The sequence below is a fragment of the Sus scrofa genome, chromosome 8 (genome assembly GCF_054392235.1).
Source record: "Sus scrofa isolate SSC_HxYL_T2T_F1_AM1 chromosome 8, Sscrofa_HxYL_maternal_Yorkshire_Landrace_v2.0, whole genome shotgun sequence".
NCBI lineage: Eukaryota > Metazoa > Chordata > Mammalia > Artiodactyla > Suidae > Sus > Sus scrofa.
In genome coordinates, this window is record NC_139390.1 from 127,193,113 (window position 1) to 127,205,429 (window position 12,317).

The 12,317-nt window shown below is 44.2% G+C and overlaps 1 long non-coding RNA gene across 1 annotated transcript in view; it reads right to left on the reverse strand.

The window, feature by feature from the left end:
* Positions 1-7,791, reverse strand: part of LOC106507156 (uncharacterized) — a 38,447-nt gene extending 30,656 nt beyond the window's left edge. Inside the window, exon 1 of the long non-coding RNA XR_002346852.2 lies at positions 7,577-7,791. This is a non-coding gene — a long non-coding RNA (uncharacterized LOC106507156). The remainder of the gene's footprint in view (positions 1-7,576) is intronic.
* Positions 7,792-12,317: the final 4,526 nt, after the last annotated feature.

Sequence of the window (12,317 nt, forward strand, 5' to 3'; positions counted from 1 at the left end):
CTATTATCTCTTTGTTATCGAGATGAGGTTGCTCCCTATAGAGGATCCTGGCTCCTGAAAGGGCTTGCATTTCCAGTGTCTTACTATATTTACCCATGATAGTGGGAGGAACTCTGCTTCTCTAGTCAAAGGTGAACGATTTTTATAAAGATGATCTAAGGACTGAGGTGACTTCAAAAGAAAGGCAGGAAATGCAGTAATGCAGCTCCATTTCCCTTCATCTAGCATCGCTCCCTCTCCCCAAACGGTGGTGCTGGCTGTCAGCCGTAATTTGTCTGCTAATAAGGACATTCTTGTCCCAGACCGCCTTCCCTTCCAGGACGTCAATAGCGGCGTCTGCAGGGAAATCTGGATTTAGAGAAAATGCCTTCTGCCGTCCTCCTGCAATGATCGCGTTGCCTCCCCAGGACGTGTCGGGCCAGACTGCTGCCCTGAAGGAGTTTCCCAGCACTGTGGGAACTCATCCTTCTCTTGGAACTTCACTTTTTTTTTTTGTCTTTTTGCCTTTTGAGGGCCGTTGCTGCGGCATATGGAGGTTCCCAGACTAGGGGTCGAATCGGAGCTGTAGCCGCTGGCCTATACAAGAGCCACAGCCATGCTGGACCCCAGCTGCGTCTGCAACCTACACCACAGCTCACGGCAACACCAGATCCTTAACCCACTGAGCAAGGCCAGGATTCGAACCCGCAACCTCATGGTTCCTAGTCGGATTCGTTAACCACTGAGCCACAACGGGACCTCCAGAACCTCACTTCTTCCCCCATTCCCCGAACACCCCCTCAAATGGATTCATTTGCACACATGCTGCCTTACAACAAACACCCACTCTGTATCTCAGGCCTGATGGTAATCATGGGGGCCCATAATCCCCTTCCTTCCCTAAAACAGGGGAAGGTGTATTTCCTCAATTCTTCTCATTCATCCACCCACGGAGAAGAGTTCAGGTTGGTCGAGAGATAAAAGGCTCAGGATATGAAACGTCCACTTTTAAGCCCTGTCATTCCTCTGGCAGATAACTGCGGCACTTCCACTTGGGTTTGCCTTGTTGTGGTCAGAAATGCATTCAGCTGCAAGAAACAGAGATCTGTCCTCCAAATGACATACACGCATCAGGTGATGATCTCCCAGAAACTCTTGGTTTACTTTTTATTGTCTGGGACGGTGTTGCTCTGCCAACTCCAACCTGAGAGACTCCAGGAAGCTAAGCCTTTCGGGCCAGTACATTACCGTGAACAAAATTAATAAGGAAGAAAATTGGATTTTGAGCAGGAAAACATGAGTGATTGCTGCAATCCCGGCATCTATCGTTGTGACCGCAAATAGTAAATGATACATTTTCACTGAATGAGGCCTTAACATATTAAGACAAGGCACATCCAATTCTAAAATAATAAGCCCTTTTCAGGTATCACTAATATATGTGACTGAGAAAATTTCATGGTCATGGAGATAAGCACTCAAGGCAAAGATTAGTTGGATTCCTTTTGATTCTTGCCTTTCTTGATGACATAGAGAAAAAAAAGAGAGAACTCAGAAGGCCCTTAACATGCTCTAGCCATCCTTTTACTAATTGTAGCTCTCAGAGTTGCAGGGATCTTTAAAAATATTGCACCGCTCCTTCTGGCCTGCATAGAGGGAAGGATCTTGACATCAGCTCTTCCCTGAAAAATTTTTATGAATCCCAAGGATGATGATAAGCTTCATGCTATAGATCTGTGACCCTTTCTGTAACTTTAGAGAAAATCATCACACAGATGGAATATCATATATAAACATGGTCTTAGGGTGGTCTTTATTTTTCAGCACCTGGATGAGTTTTCGTAAAATAGATGTATCCAATGATGACTTTGACTTCAGTGGAGCCTTGTAAACTCAATTAAATAAGGACTTTACCTGTATTGCAGGGACTGCGCTGGGCCCTGAGAATGCAGAGAAGAATCATGTTCTTCAAGGAGTTTATAATCCAGTGTGGAGAGATATTTCTGTTGTGTTAAGTACTGTTATCAATAGACAAACACGTACTGTAGGATACTTAGGAGGATATGACTAGATCTGTCTGGAGAAGATTCTTCAAGGTTGTTAGAAGGCTCTGTGTTGAGCTATTTAGTCTAGGGTAGGACTTGAGGGATGTGGTGGAAAATTCTATCCTTTTGTATCCGATTCATCACAGTAGCATAGGGCAGTACAAAGCAAGAAAGAAAGTGGGAGAGCAAGCATGAAAGTGGGAGAGGGAAAGTTTGAATTTGAATTAACATCATACCTTTAGAGAAGGATGTTAAAACAGTTTTTTGTTTCTGCCTCTGTCTTTTTATGGTCACACCTGCAGCATGTGGAAGTTACCAGGCTAGGGCTTGAATCAGAGCTACAACTGCCAGCCAATACCACAGCCACAGCAACGTGGGGTCTGAGCCACGTCTGCGACCTACACCACGGCTCACGTCAACACTGGATCCTTAACCCACTGAGTAGGGCCAGGGATCAAACCCCTGTCCTCATGGATACTAGTCAGGTTTGTTGCCCCTGAGTCATGACGGAAACTCCTAAAACAGTTTTAAGTTATAGCATCAGGCATGTCACTGCCATGGCAGCCTGGAAAATGCAAAACTGGTAGGGATTTTGTAGGCTGATCAAATTTTCCAAAGACTAAAGTGTTAAACCTTTTTTCCCCTTGACCTTCCTTTTCATGTGATTAGAAAAAAGTTGGGATTTCAGAGTCACAGGCAACTTTCCCTTAACTGTGGACTCGTGGGTTAGAACTGCCATTAGGCACCTTGGAGAACAAAACATCCCCCAAACTGAAGATTCTCAGATTAGTGTGCCAAGTGATTTCAAAATATGTAAAAGACTTTTTAAAAGTAAATCACGGCAGCTGTTTTCCATGGTCATGAAAAGTACCCACATTTTTACAGAATTCAATTTGGAAAGCTGGAGAAGAGGTAAAGAGAGTTGTGACAAAAAGTTTCAGAAAGAAATCCAGTTCCTGCTCAAAGGGAACAGCTAGTTCTCTGGCAGCCTGAGAAGCAATTCCTGTGCCCTCCAAACTCAACCCTGGTCCCTTTTCCCCAACTAAAAGAAAACAGGAGTGAAGAAAAGAATCCAGCTCAGAAGTCACTTGGAGGTTGATGTGACAGGAGACCCCAAAATCATAAACTGTAGTCATTCAAAGCATGTGTATGGTTGTGGTTGACCAACTCAATTGAGGCTTCAAAGGATGACACTGATGGGGCGCTTTGGCACTCTGCACATAGAGTTGTCTAGATTCTCCATGTTGCTGGGCTTTTTTAAAAAAACTTCTGTTAGCTTGGATGACTCAAGTTTTTTCATTTTTTTCAAAGCTCTGATGTGTGTTCCAAATGAGAGTCATCAGATTATCACATCTTTTTCTGGAGAGGGTGTTCATATTTGCTGTGGTTGTTTCTTTCTTTAGGTTGTGCTTGCAACTTAGGGTGGCGAGATTGCCTGTTTTATCTTTATTTTATTTATTTCTTTATTGTCTTTTGGTCTTTTTAGGGCCACATCCGCAGCATACGGAGGTTCCCCAGGCTAGGACTCCAATCAAAGCTGTAGCTGCTGGCCTACACCACGGCCACAACAACACCAGATCTGAGCCGTGTCTGCAACCTACACCACAGCTCATGGCAACACCAGATCCTTAACCCACTGAGCAAGGCTGGGGATCGAACCCACAACCTCATGGTTCCTAGTAGATTCGTTTCCCGCTGCACCACGACGCGAACTCCTATCTGATTTTTAATTTAATCTAATTTAATTCTCTTGCACTGCATCTGACTTTGTGGAGGAAATTGACACCCAAGCCAGGCTGACAGTTGGTTCTTCAGTGCAAGTAGCTCATACTATCCTGTGGGAATGTAGGAAATGGAGCAACCCTAGTCTGTGAAAACCAGTCAGGCATTTGCAGATAACCTGCGCCGGTTATCAGACAATTAAGAGAAAAGGACCTCACAGTCTAATGGATTGAAGCTGCAGTCTTGACCTTTTAACTGGAATCAGTGAAATATTCTGCCCTCTCTTAACTGAGTGCTTTATCAAAAGCTAATCCATCACGGTAATGACAGATTCAGGACAAGGGGCACCCCTGGCTCCCTCTAGCCATTCCCTGGAAGAAGGGCCCCACTGTGTGGTCTTAAACGCACAAGAGCACATCAGTGCCAGAGGATTCACAATGGTACCCAGAGGCTGGGGGGTAGTCTTGGCAACTGAGGGTGACCGATGGAAAAGGGGAAATCCTTCTTGAAAACAGCCATTTCTCCTAAGAGACATCTTCCTGCCTGTATGGCAATGAGAACACTCTATTTTGTCGGGGAGTGTATAAGACAGCTCTTTGAAACATAGATTTTCTCACTTGTTGAGATTAGGAATCAGGTCTTTAAAAAAGAATTGAGATTTATATGCTCAAAAGTAATGTAATTTCAGTCAACATTATTAGAGACCCACAAGTTCTGAGACATTCACGCCTTTGCTTGCTACTGAGTTCTCTTGAATAGAAACATTTTCCATGATACTTTCTTGTGGATGTAGGAGAATCATGTATGAGAATCTGATATAAATCAAATCAAACAATTATCAACCAAGAGCTGATTACACTATCTTGCTGCTTTATCTCAAGTTGTTGATTTGAATTAGGATGTTATCATCTTTAGAGGGTATATTAGGTTTCTAGGCCTCTTGTAACTATGTCCCATGGACTAGGTGGCTCAACGAATTTTCTCAGGATTCTGGAGGTGAGAATTTTCTCAGGATTCACAGATGGCTCAGAATTTTCTCAGGATTCAGAGTGCCAGCAGAGTCGGTTTCCTCTCTCCTTGCCTTGTAGATGGCTCTCTACTCCTCATGTCTTCACACCATCTTCTCTCTGTACTTGTGTGTGTCCTAGTCTCCTCTTCCTGTAGGACACCAGTCCTATTGCAGAAGCCTTCACCTATAACCTCATTTTAATTTAATCACCACTTTCAAGGCTCAATCTTCAAATAGTCTCATTCTGAGGGACAAGGGGTTAGGAGTTCAACATATGAATTTTTTGAGGATAAGAGCACAACTCAGTCCACAATAGGAGGTATTAGCAAGAAAATATATTGGCAACATTCACAAATGCACTGAGACATATGACATACCAGGCAGTGGGATAACTTTTTTTTTTTGGCCTTTTTAGGGCCGCACCGTGGCATATGGAGGTTCCCAGGCTAGGGGTTGAATTGGAGCTGTAGCTGTTGGCCTATACCAGAGCCATAGCCACACAGGATTTGAGCCATGTCTGTGACCTACACCACAGCTCATGGCAACACCAGATCCTTAACCCACTGAGCAAGGCCAGGGATTGAACCTGCATCCTCAAGGATGCTAGTCAGATCGTTTCCACTGAGCCACGAGGGGAACTCCCCATCTTTTACATATGTTATTTCATATACTTAGAATGATCTCAAACAGCTAGATTATTTGAATCTCTATTTCATAGATAAGAATATTTAGGCTCAAAAATTAAGTAATCTCTATTTCATAAATAAGAATATTTAGGCTCAAAAATTAAGTAACTTCTTGAAGCAATTGTCAAGGAGTTTCTGTCATGGCTCAGTGGTTAACGAATCCCACTAAGAACCAAGAGGTTTCGGGTTCGATCCCTGGCCTCACTCAGCGGGTTAAAGATTCAGTGCTGCCATGAGCTGTGGTGTAGGTCGCAGACGTGGCTCGGATCTGCCATTGCTGTGGCTCTAGCGTAGGCCAGTGGCTACAGCTCTGATTGGACCCCTAGCCTGGGAACCTCCATATGCCGCAGAAGCAGCCCAAGAAATGGCAAAAAGACAAAAAAAAAGAAGCAAATCTGTACCTTCTCTCCAGGACACGTACTGGTGGCCACTATGCTCTCCTGCAGTTTATTCAAGGTCACAGAGCTGGTTGGCAGCACATGCAGGCCTCCTAATTTCCAGAACAGCATTCTATTGCACTTACATGCAAATGACATTAGATCAATGTACTTTTCACTATTTTGATTATTCAAAATGAGGGTAACACATTTTGCCTTGTGTTAGTAAGGCTGTTTTATTTTTCAAGGGGTAGAGAACATTAAACATGATGAGATCTTAAAAACCAGCAATCCCTTGCTTATTAACTCAGTTATTTATGGGTATTGAAAGAACATATTCAGGTAGGGTGGCTAACATCCCAGTTTTCCTGGAACTGAGGGCTCTCCCAGGATATGGGAAGGTGTTTTGTTTTTTGGTTTTTTTTTTTTTTGCTTTTCAGGGCCATACACACAGCATATGGAGGTTCCCAGGCTAGTGGTTAAATCAGAGCCACAGCTGCTGGCCTATACCACAGCTACAGCAATGCAGGATCTGAGCCTCGTCTGCGACCCACACCACAGCTCATGGCAACACCAGATCCTTAACCCACTGAGCCGAGTCAGGGATCAAACCTACATCCCCATGGATCCTAGCTGGGTTTGTTAACCACTGAGCAACGAAGGGAACTCCAGGATACAGGAAGTTTTATAGTAAACCTGAGATAGTCTCAGTTTTGAAACAGAAACTGAGAAGCAGAAAGTATAGCAAACAGTCTCAACAGCCATAGACTCAAGTCCTATGGAGAATCAGATTATTAGTTCAGACACAACTGCTAAAGCTTCCTGAGAGATCAAACATACAAATGGACAACGGCCAGACCATGTACAAAACAGAACTTTGACCCACCACCTGCAGCAACTTCTCCAGGAAATCAAGCCCTTGTCTGCAATAATTAATTCAGAAAGGAGTTCCCATTGTGGCCCAGCAGAAACGAATCTGACTAGCATTCATGGGATGCAGGTTCGAGCCTTGGCCTTGCTCAGTGGGTGAAGGATCCCTCGTTGGCGTGAACCATGGTGCAGGTTGCGGATAAGACTTGGATCTGGCATTGCTGTGGCCGTGGTGTAGGCCAGCAGCTACAGCTCGATTCAACCCCTAGCCTGGGAACTTCTGTATGCCTCAGGTGAGGCTCTAAAATTTTTTTAAAGTGACAAAAAAAAAAAAAAAAAAAAAAATCAGGAAGCCCACCGGCTCTAAGTCACTTACAGGATACCTGATTGCTCTTTCTAGTGATAGTCCAGGAAGCTAATCAATAACTTCTGTAACAATCAGCCCAACATGGCGTGGACTTGATTAATAACAGAGAGCTTCCTTCATTTTTGTACCTGCTTCCAACTTAGAACCAATTAGAGGAAGCCGATTATGTACCCCTAACCAATTACACAGGATGCCTCACTTCTAGTTAACCTGCCTGCGGCTTCCCCATGCCAACAGCCTTCAATCAGGGCACAGCTGAAGCCTTCCCTTTTTCCATGTATAAACCTTTCCCACTCCTCCGCCGGCCTGTGGGCCTCTGTCAAAATACAGGTGACAGAGGCAGACTCCGCACCCCCGCCCCTGCCACCGCCGCCACAGCAAGTTCAGAACAAATAGCCTTTGTTTGTCATTTGGATGACCTTTGGTTATACACACACACCAGCAACAGGACACATCCTTTGCTGTTTACTCCAGTGTGCCACCATTTTGGTGACTCAGCGGTTTGTCTCTGATGCTCTTACCTCTTTGCTGCCGCTGAAAACAGTCTCTATTGCCTCGGAGTCTCGGGCTTCTGTTTACTGCCTTATTTCTGCTTCCTGCAGGTTCTCTTCTTTTCCATCTCTCTTTAAGGTAAATGAGAGAGAGCGAGCTAGCGTGCATGTGCGCATGTATGCGCACGCGCGCACAAGCAGGAGAGCATCTGACAGCAAAATGCACTAGGGAGTATGCTTATTATGCGTCATTGTGGCTCCAGCCCACTCTTAAGCTGCTGGCCAGGCTTTAGATGCTTGGCTTTGGCTCAAAAGCCTGCCCTTGGCCTCTTAGCTGTACTTGTGCTAACCCCATCATGCAAAACAAACTATGGTAACTTATGCATAAAAGATTATTTCATTCAACAGAGTCTGTGGTTATAGCTTCCCTTAAAGTACGCTTTTATAAAGCTGGCCAATAACAACAATTTTAACACGGGCTATGTCTAAAGATGACATTTTATCCTTACAAAAAAGATACAGTATGTACATTGACCATGTGAGGCACGCATGGCAAAGCACCCTATATTCCCCTACTTTTCTTACCCCAAGGGCTCTTTTTCTTTTTTTTCTTTTCTTTCTTTTTCTTTTTTTTTTTTTTTTTTTTGTCTTTTTGCCATTTCTTGGGCCGTTCCCGTGGCATACGGAGGTTCCCAAGCTAGGGGTCTAATCAGAGCTGTAGCTGCCGACGCCAGAGCCACAGCAACGCCGGATCCCAGCCGCGTCTGCAACCGACACCACAGCTCACAGCAACACCGGATCCTTAACCCACTGAGCAAGGGTAGGGACCGAACCCGCAACCTCATGGTTCCTAGTCGGATTCATTAACCACTGCACCACGACGGGAACTCCCTCTTTTTCCTTTGTATCTGGAAGAAAGAGAAGTTTTGAGTAAGTCCCCAATTTGATTTTGCACACTTATTTCTCCCATGTAACTGCTGGGCTTTCCTGAACAGAAAATCTTGCAAATTAGATTTCAAGCAAACAACATGGCATTCTTCCACCTTCTTGAATGATCCCTTGCATATGAAGAATTTCTTTTTTTTTTTTTAGTTTAAAAAATTTTTTATTGAAGTATAGTTGATTTACAATGCTCTGTTAAATTTCTGCTGTTCAGCGATGTGATTCAGTTATATATATATTCTTTTTCATATTCTTTTCCATTATGGCTTATCAGGGGATATTGAATATGGTTTCCTGTGCTATACGGCAGGACCTTGTTGTTTATCCATCCTATATACAATAGTTTGTGTCTGCTAATCCCAAACTCCTGATCTTTCCCTCCCTCAGCCACCCTTGAAGCATTTCAATAATTTATGAATTGTTATTCATTTATAGTTCTACATACTGCTTTCTTCTCAAAGAATTTGAAATGAATGGCTACTTTCAAATCCATTTTTTTATAAATTTCTTCAAAGATATTTAATTTTGAATTCCTTGCATTCATTCATTCATAATTTATTTCTCCTCTTTACTGAGTACCTTCTACCTTTCAGGTTGTGTAGGATTTTCTGTCTTGCGTGAGTAGTCTGATTTGCAAAGCAAAATTATTATGCCTAACCCCTCCCCAAATTACTTTACTACAGATACATCAGTAAATGAATGCTCAGAGAAACATAATTTCAATATCAAAAGATAACTAGCCTCAAAAGAAGCAGTTTTGGGATGTAATTTTCATCACCCAAGGGGAGGAGAAGAACAAGCCTATAGCACATGATTCATCCAGATGACTAGAGCAAGGAGTTTGAGAAGCAAAGGTGTCTTAAGTTTGGACTCTCTATACTAAACAAATCACTGCTCACTTTTCCAGATGGTATTTATAATGGGAAATACAATTTGCAAATGAGTTGATGTAAGTTAGCTGGTCTAATCTTTTTTGGTTTTTAATTTTATGACCACACCCATGGCATGTGGAAGTTCCCGGGCCAGGGATTGGATCAAGCCACAGTTGTGTCCTATGCCACAGCTGCGGCAATGCCAGATCGTTTAACCCTCTGTGCCACAGCAGGAACTCCAAGTCTTCTTCTTCTTTTTCAAGTTTTATTGAAGTATAGTTGGTTTACAATATTGTGATAATTTCTGCTGTATAACCAAGTGATTCAGTAACACATATAGGTACATGTCTTCTTGCTGGTGGTTTTTCTCATAGTGAGATAATGACTGCAATCCCAAAACACAAATTCCTATTTCATGGATGTGATTTTCTAATCCGCAAATCTACTCAAACTTGAAGGAACGTAACTTTATCAGCCTATAGGTCCTCTGTGACCAGAGATGAGGTCACCCAGTGTGGGGTGTTCAGCCCTTTCATGACTTACTGTGGTGCCAATGTAGATGCTGGTACGTGTAGCCAGTAAAAAGGATGGTGGGAGTGCCCTGGTGACCTGGTGGTTTAGGAGTTGTTGTTGTCACTGCTGTGGCAACTCCCTTCTGAAAGCCATTGTATGGTGTGTTTATTCAAGACAGACCCAGATAAAGCAGGTCTAGGAACATAGGCCAAACTGAGGCCCTCAGCTACAAGAACCAAGAGGGGTCAGACACTCAGAAGCATGGGGCAGGTAAGCGACAGGTGCCTGGCAGGTCTGTGGGAGGTGTATGGGTGCAGGAAGTGAGAGGGGGGTAGGGAATGACTGAAGGTTGGGGGAAGGAAGTTTCATTTTCACAAGTCAATATCCAGAGACTGGGTTTAGAAAACTATGCCAGGAAAGAGGCCTTAGTGGGCCAGGGGCTGTGAAGAAGGCCTTGCTCTTCCCACCCTGCGCCACTCACCACTGGGCACAACACATCATTTCAAGACTTCTATCGTCAACTACATCCACACATCTTTTCTGAGTCTTGCTGTGGGGTTAAGAGGAGTGTTCTTTCAGGCCACTGCTGTGTTCACAAAGCTGTGGCTTCTATAAATCCTCTTTTCACCACTGATGAGTGAGGGCAGAGGTAACAGCTGGCAACCTCTGGGAGCTTTAAAACTTCCCACCAACTGCTGAATGCCCATATCAAATACGTCAACACGTCTACAGGAAAAATTCCAGATTGGACCAGGTTAAATATCCTCAGGTTGTCCTGACTCTTTTCCCTGATGTATTTCACCTTTCCCGTTGCTATCCAGCTGTCTCGTTCCAGTGCTCTAGCTAGGACGGCCCCTGCCATCCACACACAGCATCCTGAACACACGTTACAGCCTCTCCCCATCCTCACTGTCCTCAAGTTGGGAACATGACTTCATCTTTGACTGTAGCCCAGAACGGGCTGACCCAGAAAGCATAGATTTCCTCCTTTAATCTGACCATACACCTGTATTTTAGCTGGCTACCTCACCTTGGTTTTTGTCCTTATTCCCCCTCTGTCTGTGTTTACTACAGTAAATTAAGCACATTTGGAGGGCCACTGTTAAAACATGAAGATGGTCTCATCCAAAGGTGATTGATTCCAAATAGCATCTCTAGGTTTGGGTCCCAGGCTGTTGGAGACCATTGCAACTGCTGCATGATGCAGTAAACAAATTTAGCGCACGTGCAAAAGCACAACCACTAAGAGAGAGAGCCTTATCACTAACTGCGCCTGATTTTGCTCATCAACGTACGTCACTTTCTTTAATTAAAGGCATGTGGGCTGAAACCTAGGCACCTTGTTCTGTGGAACCGAGTGCCTCCTGGTCCCCGCCTTTTCTAAATGTAAGAGTCTTATGTGTTTTGTTATACCACGCTGTTCCTCTTCCAGGATTCCCCGTTCCCCCGTGGCACTGGGCGTGCCATCCAGGCCACTCAATCACCCTGTTCTCTGCTCTGCCCCCTGACTGGCCCCTGGGGAGGAAGATATTTCTCAACGTCTCTGCAGGGGCTCAGCCATCACCACTTCATTCACTCCATTCATGGAGGGCCCTGGGGCCCTGGATGTTCAGTCTTAAGCCTCATCTATTTCTCTCCAACTTGTGTGATTTAACTTGACATATGTTTGGTAGGTAATGAGAGGCTAAAGTTCATTTCAACCTCAAAATAAGCATCTTATCCTCACCCACTGTTCCAAGTCCGCATCAGGGCCTGATATTATATCTGCCTCCAGTGACAGGTCCCATCCATCCCCATTTCAAATCTCTATCAGTTACTTCTAACTATAAGAAGCAGAATCTCTGACTTTTGGAAAGTATCTCCTCTGGGTCTCCACTCAATTCCCCATTTCCTCTCCAAGAGAGACCTTTCAATCTCAGCTCATATTCAGAAGAGAGAGATTCTTACTGAGTATCAAAAGTCATGTAAACAGCACCACTTACTGCCCCAGCTCTGCTGGGTGGCTCACCCCTGAGGAAACTCTGAGCAGTCATTTTCTGGGACCCTATGCTGTAACCTCCCCTCTCCCCACTTTTTTACAACAGCGAAAGGAACGATTCAGGAAAAGTAAAATATTATTTTATTTTTTATCCTTTTAGGGCTGTACCGTGGCATATGGAGGTTCTCAGGCTAGGGATCTAAGAGGAGCTACAGCTGCTGGCCTATGCCACAGCCACAGCAATGCCAGATCCTTAGCCCACTGAGCAAGGGCAGGGATCAAACCTGCAACCTCATGGTTCCTAGTCGGATTTATTTCCGCTGGTCCACAACGGGAACTCCTGTTTCTACAATGGTTTTAATCAAAGAAGAGTCTGGGTTGCAACATTATCTTAAGAAAGATGAGAGGATCCATATTCTGATGAGTCACCATAGCTGGTTGGCCAGTCAGGAATGATTCCATGTAC